Source organism: Urocitellus parryii, chromosome 10 (assembly GCF_045843805.1).
Source record: "Urocitellus parryii isolate mUroPar1 chromosome 10, mUroPar1.hap1, whole genome shotgun sequence".
Classification (NCBI taxonomy): Eukaryota; Metazoa; Chordata; class Mammalia; order Rodentia; family Sciuridae; genus Urocitellus; species Urocitellus parryii.
The window spans coordinates 108,225,223-108,246,920 of record NC_135540.1 but is presented as its reverse complement, the minus strand read 5'-3'; the positions used below and the strand labels follow the sequence as shown (position 1 = coordinate 108,246,920).

General features: G+C 34.6%; 1 protein-coding gene across 1 annotated transcript in view; it reads left to right on the top strand.

Annotated features, from left to right (window-relative positions):
* The first annotated feature begins 481 nt into the window (after positions 1–481).
* Positions 482–21,698, top strand: part of Atp10d (ATPase phospholipid transporting 10D (putative)) — a 104,535-nt gene continuing 83,318 nt past the window's right edge. Inside the window, exon 1 of the mRNA XM_026386600.2 lies at positions 482–727. The gene's annotated coding sequence lies outside the window, so the exon portion shown is untranslated. The remainder of the gene's footprint in view (positions 728–21,698) is intronic.

The window sequence follows — 21,698 nt, the reverse complement described above, 5'->3', positions numbered from 1 at the left end:
TTTTTTTAGGAGTTTATTTATTTTTTTTAAGTTTTTTAAAGTTTTACGTCCACAGACCCTGTCAGGTGTATGATTAATATAGCTGCCGTATCCTGAGTAAAGAAACAGAAAGGTAGGCAGTAAGAAAAAAACCGCAGTTATCAGAACTGTGGTCTCTTTCTTTTCTAGCTATAAAACTGCAATATTTATTTTTTAGATTAAATATTTTCCCACCCAGAAAATAATTGTCGAGTGTTTCGAGTCCTGGTAAATGACTCAATTGTTCAACCAAATTGTAAAACAAGAAAAACGAAACCCTCCACCACGGGCAATCTGTAATGCAAGGTGAAAGTCAGAGGTGGGACTGACTGTACCAGCTCTGGGTCACTGGGGCATCTGCCTAGGGGGACCGGCAGCTCTGTCCAACAGCTGGAGCTGGGAGGCTCCTCCCGCACGACGTCACGGGAGGCGGGACAGCAGGCATTTGGCGTTGCACGGAAGCTTAAGCTGCTCCAGAGTCGGGGCCCAGGAGGGGAGGAGGGGGAGAGGGAGAAATTGGTCGTGGATTTTGCTCCGGCTCCAGCGGCTGCTCTAGCGCTGAGAGATTGCCCCTAACCCCATACCCCAAGGCAAATGGCTGGCTCGGAGGCATAACTCGCCTCCACTCTTCGGATCTGTACTTGGTTCTTTTCTTGCACCTTGAAATTCATTGATCATCATGCTGTGATGTGTGCCCGGGGAGAAATTGGTAAGAGTGAAAGAGCAAACCTTTCTATTTCGCAGCTTTCTGCCTCACTGCTCTCTTTCTTTAAGTCTCTCTCTCTCTCTCTCTCTCTCTCTCTCTCTCTCTCTCTCTCTCTCTCTCTCTCCCCCTCTTCCCCCCCTCTCTCCCTCTCCCTCTCTCCCTCTTCCATACTCTCTCTCTCTCTTTCCCCCTTCCTCCCTCTCTTTCTCTCTCTCTCTCCCCCTCTTCCCTCTCCCTTTCTCCCTCCCTCCCTCTCTCCCTCCCTCTCTCCCTCTCTCCCTCTCCCTCTCCCCATCCAATCATGTTTAGGTTTGATGACATGGCTCAAAACTAGAGTTCTGGACTTAAAAATGGAGAAGCGATTGCACCATTTTCAGTTACTGGATTTCTCTAGGGAAATTATTTGACTTATACTGAAAACTGGTTTTTGTAAGAAGGTAAATCATGCAGACACACCCGTTCACACACATTCTTTTCGAAATCGAGCCCTTTAAAGCCATTTTGGCTTCTTGCCCCAAAAGGTGATGAAGAGGAAAAGTGTTTAGCAATTTAGAACAATACATAAACCATGGACTGATTGTTACTTGGGAAGAAAAATATGTTTGCGTTACAACTTGCTCAGAAATAGTTTTGAAACCATATTCTTTCCTGCTAACACTAACTTTAAGAACTCAGTTGTTATCTGGGGCGCCCTTCATTTTACATTATAGAACATATTCTTATATTTTTACTATAAACAGCAGAGAGATGGGTTGGGCAGTGAATTCCTGAGGTAGTATTGACTTGGGGCCATGTGCCTTTGGAAAGAATATATTTAAACTACACATATTCATTAAGGCATGCTGACTCAGGTATTTAGAATGTGATCTAAATAAAACCAAAGTTTCTTCTTGCTTCTTTTTCATAAGAAGATAGTTCTTTTCAGTTTTACAGGGTCTGGGCAGTTCTCTAACTCTAATCAACCTTGAAAAATGTACCAACAAAGGTAGGGATTCCACCAGTATTATTGTATCAGTCTAAATTAGATGAGGCCAAATTTAAATTTTACCAACATAAAAAAAGTCTTTGTTGATTTGTGAAGAGTGAGAATTGTAACACATGATCATATTAACAGAATAACTAATTCAGTTACTCAGGCGAGCCCACACTTCAGTCTACTTCCAAAGGTAATAACAGCTTTTTCCAGACTGTTTTATTTTCTTATTATAAATATATCTTACAAATATACATTAAGATAGTTTATTTTTATCAAGGTGAGATTATACTATATGTGTTGAAAAACAAGGTAACAGCATTTGAACAATTTATTTAGGAAAAAAACCCATTGTAACGGTTGCCACTTGTTACATTTTATGAAAAAAATGAAGAATTTAAACAGTTTGAAACAGGATGTGGGAAATGTTTGACCTTGGCTAACCAAAAATGAGTACTTTTCATACTTACTGACTAAACAATTGAATAGCATATTATTTTGATATTGTCAGTAAAATGAAGGGAAATGCTCAGAATTGGATTATGATTTATAATTGAACAGAATGATTCATTTGTTAAACAACTGTACTTTTTAGAATCAATTTTTAAAATTAATACTTACAAAATGTCCACATATGTGTTTTATTTATTGCCTACTTTAGTTGGAAATTGTTGTTGTTTTTTTTTTTTTTTTAATGAAGGCAAAGAAAAATACTATAAGCAAGATCATTTGGGGACTCTCAAACAAAACACATTGATGAAGATAAATTTAAGAGATTATCATGCTTAAGAAAAGGAGAATCTATTAACTTCAGGAACAATAATATGTATGCTGGATGATATCACCATACCCGGTTAATTATTACAGCAGCTGAACAGCTTTCCTTATCATTTAGCAGAGGATTGTTGTATTTTCTTGAAAACATTATTGGCTCCTTATTCTCTTTATTTCATTTCAGAAAAAAAAAAGTCTTTAGCTATAGAAACAATACTTTTCATTGATCTATGAAGTAAGAAGTAGTAGTGATACTAATTTTGTAAAGTTGTGGCCTTAATGGAATCATATTTAAGATGTTTAATGAAGGGTATATTAATACAATTATATGAGGAAATAATATGGTAATAGGTATTAAAACCTGTGAATATTCATAGGCTTTGACTCAATGACCCTGGGTCTAGGAATATACATTAGAAAATTATGTGAATTCCATTTGAAGATTTATAATTAGATCATTACAGTGTTACTTACCTATAGCATGAAAAAAATCAGAAACGGCCTATAGCAAAATATTTAAATAAATTAAGTTTTATCTCTTTATACACATAAAATGCAGATACTAAAATAATTTTGAAAAAAAAGTTATGACTTGGAAACATGTTACAGTACATTGAGTGGCAAGATCAAATACCATATATCTTGAATGTATAAAGTATGCCTTTGAAAGAATTATATATATGATTCATTTAGTCAATAAATATTTATTAAGCTCTTAAATATCATGGTTATAAATTAAAACGTTGAATAAGTTCCTGTTTGAATATAGTTCCTCTTGCATTAATAGGTATATTCATTAATATGTCATGTACTAAAATACACACATACACATTTCTAGGGGGTAGAGTTATAGCTTTCATTTTCTTTTTTTTATATTTTTCCTGATATTCCCAAGTCTTCTATAGCAACTATTACTTTTATAATCACAAAAATACCATTTTCAAAATTATCTCCAGAAATACTGTAAGCAAAATCAAAAGACAAAGGCTAGGCTCCATACTTAACCGTCAGCATGCCCTTTTTAAAAGACATTAAGCAGTGCTTTATAATATTGCTGTGGTTTGGAAAGTGTGTGTACTCCCACCCAAGTTCATTTATTGATTCCTAATCACTAATTTGATAGTCTTGAGCGGGGGTCTTTGGAAGATGTTTAGATAATAGGGCAGAAGGCCTGATGAATGGGATTAGTGCCCTTCTGAAAGAGGCATAGAAAGCTGCCTTGGCCATTCCCTCATGGGAGGAAATAGCAAGAAGGTGCCATCTAAGTACCAGACAGTGAGCCCTCACCAGACACCAGATATATTCACACTTTGATCTTGGGCTTTCCAGCCTTTTTTTAACTATAAGAAACAACTCTCTCTCTTTTTTTTTTTATAAGCCACCTAGTTTATAGTAATTTGTTATAGCAACCCCAAATGGACTAAGACAGACAGGTGAACCCTCCTGTAGAATTGACCCCCAATGAAAAATAGACATAATTTGGCAATTCACAAAGGAAAATAAATTGAAAATTTTCAAGGTTGAGAAAGGGGCAATGTTAACCTCTCACTCATCAAAGAATTTCAGAATAGCAATAATTGTGTCCCCACATTTGCACACATCATGTTAGCAAACATCGAAAGCAAATCGAATTGTGTGAGGTTATTAGGAAGACTATTCAATGATATAGAAAACTATTCTGATAGGGAATATGAGAAATGAAAAAAAAAGAAAAGAAAAAACAAATTGCAAATTGATATTGTAGTTTTAGAAAAACAAAATCAACCTATGCACAGAAGCTACTTTAATGGAGAGGAGCAAATGAAATATTAACAGTACTTTCATTTGGGTGGTGAGATTTTAGGAAATTTATATTTTTCTCATGGTATTAATCTATAGTTTCTAAGATTTTTACAGTGAATATATTTAGTTAACAGAGGGGAGAAAAACCCAATCTCCTAATAAAACAATCTGTCCTGATATGAAGAGCACATAAATAAATATCCAGCCCCTTTTATACAGTTCCCACAATCTCCCTCATTACATTGTAATTTTATGTCAAGTATTATTATTTCTGAACTATATTTGCTGGTGAGAATATTTGGACTAGAGGGAAAGCTACAGGCAAAGCTTGATTCTCCTTGCATTTGTTCTTCTGCTCCCAGCTATTTTCTGAAATAATAAACAGGGTTAGATTAACTAGAGCTTAACTTCCCCTTCATTTCATGTTGATCACATCTGCTGGGATCTGATGCTGATAGGCCTTAATTAAATTCCTTATTAATGATTATTTCTAATTAAATGATCTTCCTGAAGTTTATTTATTCAGTTTAAGGCCTTTCTGGATGGAAGATGGTAAATACAACTACATTTCTGTTAATAAAACAAACTTAGAAGTTTTCAACTCCTTAACATGTAAGATGGATTGTGAAAATCTTAATCTCTTTGGTTATAAGAAGGAAAGTGAAAATCAAGTTTCAACCATCCTCAAGGTTGTGAGATCCTTTCTTTAGTTTATAGTATTCATAATTACTTAGCATGATTTCACAACATTCTAATTTACTTTAATTAGGCTATAAAATATTATAGAAGGTTATAGTTAAACATCATAATTATAATACCCTCCCCCCCCCTTTTTTTTGGTACTGGGGAATGAACTTAGGGACACTATATCACTGAGCTACACTCCCAGCCCTTTTATTTACTTATTTTTTTTTTGAGACAGGATCTCACCAAGTTGCCCAGGCTGACCTCAAAATTGAGATCCTCCTGCCTCAGCCTTCCTAGTCACTGGGGTTTCAATTATCTGCCACTGTGCCCTGCTATCCTTCTTTTCTTGACTAAAAACTGTGCTTAAAAGATGCTCTCAGATGTTTTTGTCAGAAGTTCAACTTTCCTGTGATATCCTTTAGTTGAGAAATCAACATTTCTACCTTTCCCAGGTAGAAATATTCCTAAATCTAAAGCATTATTGCACTCTTAAGATCCCTAAAAGGACTAAAAGGAAAGGGAAATGCTCCCAATGGGATAAGGGAACTTTGAAAAAGCAATCATCCCAACTAGCTTTCTTCTCCCAAATTGTCACATTTCATTTGAGCAGTGCCAGGAGGGACCATGATGATCCCAAATGTCCAGTCAGTCACATATTATTTTGTATGCTTCATATTTGGGTCATGGTCAGGATAGGTATGTTGATGATGGGAATATATGGATAAGGTATATAGGCTTAATGATGTAGGGTGATAACAGGCAGAGATCAGAAATGGCACCAACACAGGAGGCACCCGGCCACGTGAGGAACATGAGAAGGTGGCTCATGCTGAGGCAGAAGGATTATGAGTTCAAATCCAGCCTCAGCAACTTGGTGAGGCCCTAAGCAGCTTAGTGAGACCCTGTCTCAAATAATGGGCCAGGGATGTGACTCAGTGGTTAACCTCTGGGTTCAATCCTTGGTACTAAAAAAAAAAAAAAAAAAAAAAAAAGAAAAGAAAAAAAAATCCACATTATATTCTTGAAATATCTCCAATGATTCCCTGTTTCTTCTAAGTATAAATTCTAAGTATAAATTAACTAAGTATACATTCTTCATCTTAACAATTGAAGACTTCAAGACGGTTCTAACATAGATTCCCACTTTAATCTCCAGTTAGTCCTTAATTTATATTTGAAATTCCAGCAATATGAAACTACTTAGAGTTGCTTACATAAACAGTTTCCAGCCACCTTCCTTTTCATAATATTAATTTTTCAAAAATCTACAAATGTCTTCTATGGGGAATTTGGGTTTTTGCCAAGGCTCATTTAGATGCTCTCTCTCTCTCATAAGAAGCAGTCCTCTTTTCCCTTTCCAGCCTCGGACTCCATACCATGCCTTCTGGTAGGATTTTCTATTTCCCTAAATTCATGCACTGCCTGATTATCCAATTTTATCTTTTTAAATTGAATTGAGAATTTTAATCTCTTTCTGGGTGTTTTTTATTCATCCCCTAAGGACCCAGCATTGAATGTAGGGCAAGGTAAAATAAACGAATGCTAAAAAGTAAACTTCTAAAACATAGAAGTTTTCATCTGCATTGTTCTCTGGTTTATTTCCTGTATCTATGACAATTCCCCGCACACCGCGGGAGCACGGTAAACTCCATTTAAAGGAAGGCACTGAGCATCTTCCATGTGTCAGGTACTACATATTCTTAATAAACCTTCATACAAAACTCTGTGACATAGGTGATATTTCCATTTTACAATTTGGAAACAGGCTTAGAGAGGCTAAGGGTTCACGGTGAGTGCTCAATTATTATGAATCTGTTTGCTGTTTTGAAAACAGCTAAATATAGTATCAGTACTCATTCAAAATAAATATATTTGGGGAGTTGAGTAGCATTGAATAAGTTGACTATTATTTACCATAAATTCATTTTATAATTCCAGTAAAAATGATCAACTTCTTTTAATTACCATTAATAGTTTGACCTGTCCATTACTGATATTTATATACTAGTCATACTTAATGTTCTCCGATCTCAGGGACAATTTAAATATGTATGTTGTGATAATTTAGTGATTGGTATATGTAGTTTATATTCCATTACATTAAATCATGAGATGAAGTAATTTTTAGCCATTGAGGAATAATACTTACCTATGTAATATTTATAACATATTTAAAGTTACTCTGTAATTTCCAAAAGCAAATTATTAGGTTTTAGAGGTTAAACTCTTCATCCATTATCTTGAAATAACTTTTCTACAGTTCAAACAAAATAAATGAAGTAATGCCTGTCTTTTTCACTTATCCAGCAATGACATATACCTTAAAGAGAAGACATACTTCAAAACTTTAGTCTTGTCCTATTTATATGATTCATATTTATAGCTCTGGGTAATATGTGAGAGACATTTAGAAAACATTTGATTTAGTCTCTTGATATAAATTTTTAGTTTTAAAAGTCCATTTGGTCTTTCAATGACTGAGTTCTTTTCATTTTAGCTACAAGTAAGTCCACTTTCCTATTTCTTTTCACTTATCATTTCTTAACCATGTTATTATTTTTTAAAAATTTTAGAAGTTTCTGTGGTTATTTATACAGAAAATAATTGTCCTATTTCTTCAGTACCAGAAAAGCAGTTTCACTGATTACTTAAATAGTAATACATACACATGCATGGTGGAAATGATTAACTGCATAAAAATAATGTTGAGTGATTATGAATTCATGAAGCAATATATTTATAAATTAAAAGTAAGACGTTCCAGGGTAGCTTTGAGTTGCTTAGGTCGATGGTTTTCAAAGTGTGGTTCCCAGACTAGAAGCATCAGTTTCACTTGAGCTTGTTAGAAATGCAAACCCTCAGGTCCACTGCAGGCCTACTGAGTCAGAAAGTGGGCAGGTCCTGTGCTTGGCAGAAAAGAGGTAGAAACTGTGCTCTTACAAGCTTTCCTTGTGATTCTGATCTGTGGTAAGTTTGAGAACATAGACTTCAGGCAGGATCCTCAGGTGAGAAAGCCAGCATATTCACTGGACCCTGACAGGTAGTGCCTGGCCCACTTTTAAAGGACTGGTTTCTCATACTTCTGTATTATCCCTGGGCTGGCTGAAAAAGATGTTGTTTTAAAAAGTGAAACTTGTGAAGAAGCCCAAAGTGCAATGTTCAATATTTAAAGATTTGTGTTGCCTAGCTTTATGTTATTTACTTGGTGGCAAAAGATCTCCTTTAAAAGCAAAATTAAACTGAATACATTTTGTGTTTCATAGGAGAAAAGAGGGCGCTGTGTGTGTGCCCCTGTCCTTTGATCTTGGGTATATTTTTGGACAATGATTAAAAGAAGCAAATGTGACTCTTAAGACTCTCAGATTGTCCATAGGGAATCAAGTGTTCTTAGAGATACTGTGCATGTTTATAGAGGTAGGGAATGATCCAGATTCCCTATGGGAATGACTAATTACTCTATATAAAATTAGAACAGGGGTTAGGTGGTGCACACCTGTAAACCCAGGGACTGAGCATGCTGAGACATGAGAATAACAAATTCAAGGCCAGCCTCAGCAATTTAGGGAGGCCCTGTCTCAAAATAAAAAATAAAAAGGACTGGAAATGTACTGTAAAGTGTCCCTGTTTTAAAACCCTAGTACCCCCCAAAATAATAAATAAGCAAATAAAATTAGAATCCAATCATAAAAGTATTTTCATAGTGCATCTATCTGTACATAGCATAGGCTATATTCTTTGAATACACTTTGGAGTTAATCAAATTGGATTAAATTCTTTATGTATTACTGGAAATTTTGGTTGTCTGTTTTCTTTACCTTACCAGTGCATGTGATGCCGAATGTGGTAATTTCAGAATATTATATATTGGTCATATTATGAAGATACTAGGAATCAGCAGAAGGAGTCTTGAAGTCGGTTTTTAATTACAATTTGAAAATATGACCAATAAATTCTGATCCCTACTGACTTTAATGTTCTAAAGTAAAGAGCAATCAAGGTAATATTAAAATGTAAAATGGTCTTATTTATGAGACTTTGCGATTTTTTGATATCTAGTATTGTATATGTTTTCTATAAGTATGAACATGTTTTACTGAAATAATTATCTGAGCTTTCTTTTATGCAATATCCTTTAAATTCTACTTTTATAATTAATTTTCATGAATAAGACTGTGTCCCAGAAGTATCTAGGCATTTAAATACACTGTCTTTTAAAGTTTAATGAGCTGTATCTATGAGATATCTTTTAGTGATTATCTTTTTAGCTAAAAGAATACTTTAATTGGCTTACACCGTTTATAATTACATTCAATACTTCTTGGAAAGAGCACACATATTTGCCTTTATGAAGGCCAAATTATCACTAATTTAGTATACATCAGTCTTCAATATTAATCTGATATAATATTAGAACCTATATATGCTACTTGAGGGCTTTAGCATGAACATTTTGGGTGTTGCAGCAGGCTTGTCTTGCATAATGTAAAGTTGTTCTTGACAAACAAAAAAATCAAAGAATTGCCTCTTCTCACATCTTAAATGTAAAAGCAATACATTAGCCTCTGTGTATCCTTTTCTTCACCATAAATATAGGTTTCATGATTATATACAGTAATAAGCTTTTGATTAACTTTAGTATTCTTGATTAAAATGAAGAACTGTTTTCGGATCCAAAGTAAGTTTATAAGCAGATGGTAAAAATATAGATAAAATATGGATAGTCATTAAAAATATACTTAACATAGAAATCAGCTATTGATATACTATCTCAAAAAAACAGTGTTGGGCTGGGTTGTAGCTCAGTGGTAGAGTGCTTGCCTAGCATGTATGAGACATTGAATTCAATCCTCAGCACCACATAAAAATAAATAAATAAATATGAAGATATTGTGTTCATCTACATCTAAAAAAGAAAATTTTAAAAAGTGTTAATGTTTTAAAAGTTATTTTATTCTGGATTTTCCATGTTAGCATGTTATACATTCATAGTTGAGATCAGACATTTATACAGGTTTGAATCATTCTTTAAATCTTTATAAACTTCATGCATTTTTGCACTCATTAAACATTCTCTTAAACATCACTTTTTAACAGCTATCTTATATTTCCATTATTTAGATGTATCACAGTTGAATAGTTTCACTATTTTTAAACATTTGGGTCTTGTGCCTTTTGTAACTCTGAGTTGAGCATCTTTCTCTTCAGGGCAAACAAAAATGAACATTTTAAAGGCATATTGTCTTATGGCTTTAGAAAAGTAAGAAAGGTTAGATTTCCCCCAGAACTATATGAATGCTAGCTTTCAGTAGATTTATGAAGTTTAAAGAAGTTTTTTTGCTACAATCAGAAACAAAAAATTCTAACTCTGCCTAAATTACTTTTCTTAGGTTACTACTGAAGATAAATATTATTTTTGCCTATTTATTTGTACTGTGTCAAATTCTGGATGTTTGTTCAGGCTCTTTTACAAAGTATATTTTTATTTAAATATTTAAGCCAGAAGTGAATAATTTCTAATATTGATTTTTATAAAATATTAACTTAAAATGCTGACCATCATCATGGTAATAGGACTTGTTACAATGATACTGAAACAATAGGGCAGTTCCACAAATGAGCTTGAACAGACTGAGAATTTTAAAATAGATGCGTATCTGAATAATTTTTATTTTATAGGCTAATTATACTATCACATGATTTTAGGAAGCATAAAACCTTGTATTCAAGTTGAATAAATAATTTATGACATATTTGTAAATAATGACATTGTGTTTAGGAATAATAAAAGCCTACCTATATATGCATAAGGAATAAAATGGTAGTAGAGAAGGTAGGGAGCTATTTTATGTAAGCTGACATTATTTTGCTATTTAATCTTGAACAAGCCAATCTCTCTGAACCTCATTTTTCTTATATAAAAAGTTACATATTTAAGGTTTTCAACAGGTTTAAATTTTTAAATTTTCTTTGTTTTTTATTGTTTGAATTGTCAGTTTTGCTTTTTTAGTCATTGCTTTAACCCCAGGGCCTTATGCATGCTAGGAAAGAGATCAGCCACTGAGTTTATATTCTTAGTCCTAAAATTCTGATTTTCCTGAGCTTTATCATTTTGAAAATGGTTTTCCTACTTAGCAGATTTTTTTTATATTTTATGAGTTATTTTTATTTATATGTGATAGTATGTATTTTGCCATATTATACATACATGAAGTATAACTTCCCATTCTTGTGGTTGTTCATGATGTGGAGTTACACTAGTCATGTATTCAAATATGAACATAGGAAAGTAATGTCCAATTCATTCTACTCTCTTTCCTATTCCCCTACCACTTACTGTGTGTTAGCATCTGCATATTAGAGAGAACATTTGGCCTTTGTTTTTTTTTTGTGATTGGTTTATTTCACTTAGCATGATGTTCTCTAGTTCCCTCCATTTACTGGCAAATGCTATAATTTTTTTCTTCTTTATGGATGAGTAATATTCCATTGTGTATATATACCATATTTTCTTTATCTGTTCATCTGTTGAAGGGCATCTAGGTTGGTTCCATGGTTTAGCTAATGTGAATTGAGGGGCTATGAACATTGATGTGGCTACATCAGTATAGTATGATGATTTTAAGTCCTTTGAGATATCCCAAGGAGTGGGATGACTGGGTCAAACTGTGGTTCCATTCCAAGTTTTCTGAGGACTCTCCATACTGCTTTCCAGAGTGGTTGTACCAATTTGCAGTCCCATCAGCCATTTATGAGTATACATTTTTCTCTAAGTCATCGCCAACGTTTATTGTTACTTATATTCTTGATAATTGCTCTTCTGTCTGGAGTGAAATAAAATCTCAGTGTAGTTTTAATTTGCATTTCTCTAATAGCTAGAGATGTTGAACATTTTTTTTTAATGTATTTGTTGACCATTGTATTTCTTCTGTGCCTGTTCAGTTCCTTTGCCCATTTATTGATTGGGTTTTTTTTTGTTGTTGTTGTTGTTGTTGTTGTTTATTTGTTTTTGGTATTAAATTTTTTGAGTTCTTTATTTATCCTGGAGATTAATGTTCTATCTCTGGTGCAGGGGGCAAAGATTTTCTCCCATTCTGTAGGCTCTCTCTTCATGTTCTTGATTGTTTCCTTTGCTGTGAAGAAGCTTTTTAGTTTGATATCATCCCATTTATTGATTCTTGATTTTACTTCTTGTGTTTACAAGTCTTGTTAAGGAATTGGGTTCCTAAGCCAACATGATGGAGACTTGGGCCTATTTTTTCTTCTAGTAAGCACAGGGTCTCTGGTCTAATGCCTAAGTTCTTGATCCACTTTGAGTTTTGTGCAAGAGTGAGAGATAGGGGTTTAATTTCATTTTGCTACATATAGATTTCTGGTTTTCCCAGCACTATTTATTGAAGAGGCTATCTTTTCTCCAATGTATGTTTATGCGCCTATGTCTAGTGTGAGATAACTGTATTTATGTGGGCTTGTCCCTGTGTCTTCTGTACTGTTGACCTTCATGTCTGTTTTGGTGCTAACACCATGCGGTTTCTGTTACTACAGCTCTGTAGTATAATTTAAGGTCTAGTATTGTGATGCCTCCTGCTTCACTTTTCTCACTGAGGATTTGCAGAAATCTTATACTCAAACAATTAATAAGTGCACTTGTAATAGTAGACTAGCTAGATTTGGGGGTCTATTATATGTCTGATACCTTACATAAATTATCATGAACTCCTCACAACAACCCTACAATGTGGATACTATTATTGTATTTTCCTGATGGGGGAAACTGAAGGTTATAAGTCTCATTGGAACTCAAGACCCACCTGTCTCTTAAAAAAATGGAATGACTTGCTCTAACCCAGGGTATCTCAACAGCAGCATTTTTGACATTTGGGGCTAGATAATTCTTTATTGTGAGGGATTTTTTTTTGCAGAGTCTAAAATTTAGCAGCATATCTCATCTGTTGCACCCATAATCAAAAGTATCTCCAGATATTGCCCAAACTAGTTTCACTTGAGGACCATTGGTTTAGTATAACCTTAGTCATCAACAGTCTAAGGGCAAATATAATTGTCATCTCTGGCAAAGGTGAGGTGGCTTTAGGTCATTGAAAGGATCAAGATGAAGTTGACCAAATAGACCTTAGCAGAGGACCCTACTCATTCATTCAACAATACTGGTTGTAAATTGATTATCCTTTATTCTCAATATTTGTGATATTTGAAGAGGATTCATTCCCAAGGTGCATGGTATACCACCAAGAACCTGATTGACATTAATTAATTCATTTAACAATATTCCTGGTATGCCTGCTATGTGCCAAACATTGTTCAGTTACTGGTTGAAATAGTGAGCAAGATGGTCTTGTAGGCGATGCTGATATTAAAAAATTTCAACTCATTTTCCTCTGTCTTCCTAATAATCTTTCAAAAACTGTCTTTATAACTACAATCCAGTGTGTTTACCATGTTTTACACACACACACACACACACACACACACACACAGTGCTTACCACACTGAGCTATAGTAAACATACATAGCACACCAAGAAATTTGTGTTCTACTATTTAAAAATATATTTGACTCTAGTTTTGGAAATTAGCACTTATCCGTGTGCTGGCTTGGTTTCGGATGTTACCTGTTTCTTCATTGGGTAGTATCTTAAGCTCTTTCTGTGTTCTGCCTAAAACCTGGCTACACACACAGCAATGTTTATGCCATGGCAATTAATCTCTGAAGTATTTCAGGTAATGAGGGAACCCCATGAGTCAGCTCAGGGCGGATCCCTTTACCATGTGCTCATGTAGGGCAAGAATCATGGAGTCAATACAGGAACTTTGTATCACTTTGGTTTCAGTGCCTGGAAAAGGGCCTGACTGGCACATGGTAGCCTTTCAATGCTTATTTATTAAACAGATCGAAGGATAAGAGGTCTCTGAACAGTGAAAATGATTTCACTAAGTCAATCTTGCTGAATTTTTATCTTCTACACCCGGAAGACCATTGAGGTCATGTAAGTCATTTTATTTACATTTATTAACCTCTCTGTGGGAGTTGGAAGTAAGAGTTAAATATTTTTGAAAGCAGATATTTGAACAGATATTTGGAGGAAAAAGCCTGTCAAACCATATATGTGCATTCAAAACAAGGAGGTTTTCAACTACTGAGGAGAAGCCTCTGGCCATTCTTTGGAAGATCCTGAAGTCATCACTGGTGGAACTGCTCTGGTGCTCAGAGGACTCATGCTAAATTCTCAAAATTTAAATTTATTTAAAGTGCTACAGCAAGAACAGGAAAATTGAGACATGTTGTATAACGATTTCCATTCCAGATAAAATTGTTTTGGTACTTAAAGGGATAAGCATCTTTAAGCTGTAGAAAAACTATGTTACTGAGAAGAACTACCTCCCCGAGAGTTTTAGAACAACTAAATTTACTTACCTCAGCTATTTTTAAAAAGAGGTTCTACTTGTTTTATTTCCTCTTTTATGTCTTCATGTGGTGGAGGCTGATTAGTGTCCCTTTTAGGGTTGCATGCTCTAGACCTTCGTGTGAACTAAAATAACATTAGCATACTTAATGAAAGCTGTGGTGAGATACCAGGAAATGCCTAAGTGAGTTGTGTCATATCTAGAGCCAGTGTGTCCAAGATTGTTAAAAGTAACAGTCTCTATTGCATTTATGAGGGATGTTATTTTACTCTTTCATTCATATGCTCATCCGGCAAATATTCATCAAAAGTCTACTGCATGCCTGATACTGCTCTAGCCAGAGGCAGTATCAGTGGGAGAAAAAAACAACACAGAAATTCCTATTCAGTTGAAGGAGGGAGACAGACAAAAGCTAAAACACAAAAGTTAATCATCTATTGTTAAGAAATGATAGGAAAGCTGTATGAGAAATAAAGCAGGGAAGGAGAATCATGGGAGGAAGGTCATAAACAACTGGAGGCTGTTACTACAATTAATGTGGAAACCCTGAGAGAGTTTGATTGGGAAAATGTCAGGGTCTAACTTTTGGTTTTAACAGGACAAGGCCAACAGCAGCCAACTAGGGTGATGCTGAGGAAGCGGTTAGCTTCTTAGTGTATATTTGAGGGAGAGCCAAGAGAATTGCTGATTGGATGGGGGTCATGAGAGGAAGAAGGACCCAAGGAGGGCTCAAAGGCTTTGGGGCTGAGCATCTAGAAGGGTGGAGCTGCCATCAACTGACAGGACTAACCTGAAGGGAGCAGGTTTGGGGAGAGAATGGGGAGCTCAGTTTGATGTGTAGCTCTCTAGACATGGGCTGCCTCCTTGGCAGTTTCTGAGAAGAGATCTACACTGGGGAAGGCTGGGTGAGGGCACTTGTTCAAGCTTTCTTTTGATGACTTGGCTTCTTCGATAAAGTAAAAACAAAGTCATCTGTAGGAAGAAAGTTAGGTGCATTTCTCAAGCACTGTGGGCCTCGGTTTTCTCATCAGTAAGTGAGCAAACAGAACATCCTTTTCGACAAAGACTAAAGTTAATATATATTTATTCCCAGCAAGAACTTGGCATATCTCTGTAAGTGGTAGATATTGTTATGATCTTAGTTGTGTTGAATTAATAGTATCTTGTTAATATTGAATAACCAAATATAAAAAACAATTCTATCATTTTCATAATATATTATTTTAGGACTGTCTAGTATTACAAGGTCAAAACATAGTGGTAAAGATTGCTATCATCAATATTTTAATAAATGTTTATTTTCAATTAAGAATAGATTAAGGTAACTAGGAACTCAGTCATAAGTATAGCTGAGTTTTTTTTGTTGTTGTTGTTGTTTCTTGTTTGTTTTTAATTTACCAGTTACACAGAGACACATTTATTTGCCTTTTTACTGCCTTAAGTCAATTTGGAGCATAGACATCCACAAAAGGTGATTCATTTAGAGATGTGGTTCCCTCAAAATATGAGATACATTGAAAGAGACACATTAATATTCTCAGTATTGGAATAAGCCATCCAAAGACTGTATATATAAATATGTATATAATTCATAAGTGTAAATACACAGACAGTTCCTAACTTCAAAGAGTTCAACTTCATGATTTTTTTTTTTTTTACCTTTTGATGGTGCAAAAAGCATTAATCATTCAGTAGAAACTGTACTGTTCTTCAAATTTTGAACTTTAAATCTTTCCCTGGGCTATAGATATGTGATATAATCCTCCCTTGTGATGCTGGGTCATCAGTAAACAGTAGTAGTGAGCAGCGGCTCCCAGTCAGCCACATGAAAGTCATGAAAGTTAACAACCAATACTGCACAGTGTTCTGGATGGCCAGCCTTTCTTGGATGCAGGTATTCAATAAATTACACAAGGTTATCTGTTAAGGTTTGGATATGAGGTGTCTCCCCCAAGTGCCTGAATTAATGAGAGGACTGTTCAGAGGTGAAATGACTGGATTATGAGAGGTGTGACTTAATGAGTCCATCCAAGTTTGAATGAGCTGACTGGGTGGTAACGTAATAAGGCAGGGATGGCTGGACAAGGTGGGTCACTAAGGGCTTGTCCTGTAAGAGTTCACCTTCCCTTCAGCATCTCCCTGCCTCTCTCTCTCTGCTTTCTGATTGCCAGACATGGATCAGTGTTTCTCTGCCATGCCCTTTCACCATGATGTTCTGCCTCACCTTAGGCTCAGAGCAGTGGACTGGATGACCAAACTAAACCTCTGTCACTGTGAGCCAAAACCAATTTTTCCCTCCCCCTACATTGTTCTTGTTGGGTATTTTGGTCAGTGTTGCAAAGCTAACTAACCTGATATCCAACACTTTATTATAAAATAGGTTCTGAATTAGATGAACCTGTCCAACTATAGGCTAGTATAAACCTATTGAGCACAGTTAAGGTAGGCTAAACCAAGCTATGATTTTCAGTACGTTAGGTGTATTAAATTCATTTTCAACCTCAGTGTTTTAAACTTGTGATGGGTTTATGCAGACATAACCCCACTGTAAGTTGAGGAATATTTATATCATATATATTTATATATAATATTATTATATAATTTATGATATCTATCATGAAATATATGGTGTATTTAGCTATATTATATATGCATTTTTTATAAAAGCTTTATTCTCACATAAGGGGGAATTGAATGAGCTATTTATGTATGGAAATAGTAAGAGAAAACTTTCCTAGTATAAAACAATGCATCTAGATGCCACAGTCATATTTGATTCCTCTGCTCTCTCTCAAAATAAACATGTTGTAAGTGAAAATACTAATTTGATTCTTCTTCAGAAATTATATAAAGCATCTCATTTATGGCTGTGGAGGGTTCCTTCCTTCAGTCTGAGGCTGTTTCTGTGATATTGAAAAGTATCTTTTCTTTTTATCTAGCGAACATCAACTATAGGATCTGGCAAATGGTTAAGTTTTTCAGGTCATGTTTGTGGAATGAATTAGGAATGAAATGAACTTGGTCTAAGCATTCTTTCTTTTTTGGCACGGTATTGAACCCAGGGCCCCTTAACTACTGAGCCACATCTCCAGCCCTTTTTAATATTTTACTTAGAGACAAGGTCTCACTGAGTTGCTTGGGGCTTTGCTAGGTTGCTGAGGCTGGCTTTGAACTCATGATCTCCTGCCTCAGCCTCTGGAGCTGCTGGGATTACAATTGTGTGCCAACACACCCAACTCTAAGCATTCTTTTCTAAAGATGCATTGAATTGAGTTGACCTTTTTCCAGTTAGGACCCTTAAAAATGACAAAACTATAACAAATATTTCATCAGTGGTAAAAGTATGACTTAGCTTTTTACAACCTTACATAACACTTCCTCTCATGATAATAATCACCAGTTAAAGTAGTTATCAAAGTAACTACCTTAATTCACGTTTTGGGTAATATATTACCCTTTCCTAGCCTCTTGTATATATCAAAAATATAAAATATACAAACCTATTGGTGTTTAATCCAAGAAGTTCAATTAACTGAAAATATTAAATAGCACTCAGAACTCCAGGGTGACTTTATTTGCAAATTTGATTCATCCCATCCAATGGAGAATACTGAGGAATATATAACTTGATTATTTAAGACCCATGGTTTCCCATAAAATAAACTGGCCCTTGTCATCACCAAAACCCATAGTAAGTATATCACATATACTGTTTAGACATCTTATTTTCCAAAGCTTATGTGAGGTGAAGAAAAAAATCTTTTGTAGCTAACAGGATATTCCTTATTAGAGGAGTCATCCAAATAAGCTACGTTGGCACCTGACATAGAAAAGAAACTAATGAAGCTATCAAACCATCAGTGAGACATTGTCCTTGCTGGTCAGATAAAGAATCAGTCTCTCTGAAGTAATAAAGTCTCTTAAAAAGAATGTTGGTCAGGTGAGTCACTGATGACACGATCAGAGAAAATCCAAGTTTTATCAAGGCTCATCTCTGATGGTCAGTCAAGGAGACTTTCACAAATTTGCTATGAAAGAGTTTCTATCCTGTACTCAGAAATGAGTTGCTATGAATTTCTCTATACTTCTTATTGACCTTGATAAGTAACTTCCCTGTCTCCCAAGGTTTTGAGCATATAAGAAATGAAATTTTGTCAGTGTTCTTTCATGTTGGTTGAGAAGGTAATAAGTTTGTCTAGGTCAGGATTTTGTTTTTCTTTGCTGAGATTTTGTGAATGTTGGTTGAGACTTGTACCTGTATTAAATCTACAAAAAGATTTCAAACTGGACTTTCCCTTGTAGTTTATTCCAACCTTGGACATGATGGTCTGCTTGTATCAGCTGTTAAGCTGTTGGTCATAGCCTTCATTTATATATTCAAAAGAGTTAGGCTTCCCAACAATACGAGTGATATCTAATAAACTGTTCACTTTAAATACAACTTTATATTTTGAAATAAAGCTACTTATCTTAGAGACATGTTTATCAAAATGTGCTCCCAGGACCAAAAGCATCAGCACTGCCTGAAAACATGTTAAATAGGTGGGTTCTTGAGCTTCGTCCCACACCTGCTAAATCAGAAACTGAAGGAGTAAGGTTCCAGAGATTCTGATGCACGTTAAGTCTGAAAGACACAAAATAGAAAATCTTGAAATGACTGTACATATGAATGTTTTTTACTTAGATAAGTAAGCTCATGTGTATTTTTTAAGTTGTTTGTTGGCTGGTGATGACCTCAGAAATTTTTAAATACTAACTGGGCCTCAGAGAATTCATTATGCTGTATTTACCTTTGGTAATCTGCCCTGCTTCGAAGTTCTCATTAAGCATTCATTAAGGGAAACAGTGTTTGAGAAATAAGTCTTCTTTGAAGCGATTTATGTACTGTAAGGAACTTATATTGTACTATAATTTGGGTACATTTTACTAGTGAGTGGTTTTATTCTTAATATCTTCTAGAAAATATGTACTATAATTGAAAATAATCTAGACTTGAATGATATTTGGTTCTATTAAATTTTATATTTAGTTAGCATTGTATAATTAGAAAGATATGATTTGGAATCAATTGTATGCTTTGAGAAAGTTATAAAACCTTTTGGACCTTTTATTTCTTCCTTTGAAAAATGGGAATCAAATGTTACACCAAGTTGTAAAGATGAAATCAGATGGCACGTAGAAAGTTTTGTAAACACTGATCATCGTAGAAGCATTGGTACTTGTTTACTAAGCAATGCTTAACTGATTTTATGCCTAAAATTGGTAGTTTATAGATTGTAGAATTTTAATTATAGCTTTCTCAGCTTTTATAAATGAGTGAATAGAATATTGGATGAAAAATTAATATCCAGCATCAGGCAGACCTACTTTAGGAGAGCTGTTGATTATTTCATAGCTATCAATTATAACTTCTTCCTTCAAAAAAAAAAAAACAACTTTAACTTAGGTTTTTTTTTTTTTTTTTTTTTTTTTTTTTTGCGATGCTGGGGATTGAACTCAGGGCTTTGTGCATGTGAGGCATGCACTCTACCAACTGATGTATAGCCCCTGCCCCTTAACTTAGTTATTAAGAATTACAAATTAACACATGTACATTGTGCCAAAGGAAAGAAAAGCTAACGATCTGCTTTTATTACTTTTTTATTCTCACCATGAGGTAACAGATATTCATAGCCTGGTGTGACCTGTTACATACCCGTGCTCTTACAGCTGCCTGCTCCCTGCTCTCCCAAGGGTATGGAAATGTACACACACCTAGGCAGTTTGTGTTATTGAGTGAAGCAAGCTAAAATCAGGCCAGCTCTAGACCCAACAAGGCAATAAGAAATAAAAATAAAGCATATGAAAGTGCAGTGCAATGAGAAATTCCTTGACTGGCAACCAGTTGGCCTTTGGGTGCCGATGTGTCCCCTTTTCCAGACAAAGAAGAGGCCCGTGTCCCAGGGCTATTCTGACCTGGCAGGAATGAGGACATTTCCCACAACTGACAAAATTACTAAATGTTTTTATCTCCATCAGGATGGAGATGTTGAGATCAACATTCACTCATGAGAATCATAGGTCTTGTTTCTATCTTGGCAAATTTTGTTCCCTGGTTAGGTGGTAACTTAAACTGTGACCTGTCCAAGTTGTCATTCTCACAGTCTTTGAACCAGATCAGTCATTTTGGTCATTTTATCATTCAGTGTCATGAAAATTAACTCATTCTATTTAAAACTCTCTGTCATTTACTTTTTACCTTATGATTTCTAATAGTTATCAGTTTAGGTCAGTGGATGGCAATATGCCCTCTTTAATAGATGTATAATATTTCCCTAATGTGGATATATGCAACATGGTCAACTATTCTCCAATTAAAGGACTTTAATATTTTCATGGTTTCATTGTTGATACTACAAAAAAGAAAAGCTACAACATATATTGTACATATGTCCACGCTTATAGAAAATAAAGTTAAATTATTATGCTAATAGTTATATGTACTTTCAATTCATTACATATTGTCAAATTTCTTTGGGAAAACATAGCAATTCACATTTCTATTGATAGAGGGTTTGTTTCTCTCTATACCAGCCCTGGCTATAATTGTTCATTTTAATTTTTGTCAGTCAAATTAATAAAAGCAGCACCTTCATGATAATTTTAATTTGCAAGCTTCTAGTTAACTAATGAGATTCAATGTCTTTAAATTCATTTGCTCTGTGGATATCCTCTTTTGAAAATTACTTATTCATATTCTCTGCTCCAGTTTATTGGGTTCTTTATTTTTCGATTATCTTTGAATACTTTATATATAAGGAATATTAAAATTTTGCTATTTATTATGTGCTGCCATTGTCTCTTGATTATTATGACTTTTGCTGTGATAGAAAGATAGATACATGATTGATAGCTAAATTATATGTCCTTTATAAAATTCCTCTTAAAATAAGTTTGGCCCAGCTAACAATAATAAAAATATTATTCTAAATTTTCTTCTAGTAATTTTACTATAATTTTTACATTTAAGTCGCTAATTTCTCTGGAGTTTATTAAATGTGCCATAAAATAGAAATTTAGCTTTCTTACTTCCAAGGTAAATGACTATATCAATTGTTAATTAAACAAATTACCATTTTCCCTTTTGATTGAAATCTCACTTTTGCCATATATTGTATTTCCATTTATATGTAGATCTACCTCTGAACCTTCTGTATCAGTTTCTATTGTTGCATAACAAATTACCACAAATTCAGTAGCTTGAAACTACTAATTGGTGCAAGTTCTGTGGTCAGAAGTCTGGTCACAGTGTGACTGAGTTCTTTTGCTCAGCTTCTCAAAGACTTAAATTTTCTCATCA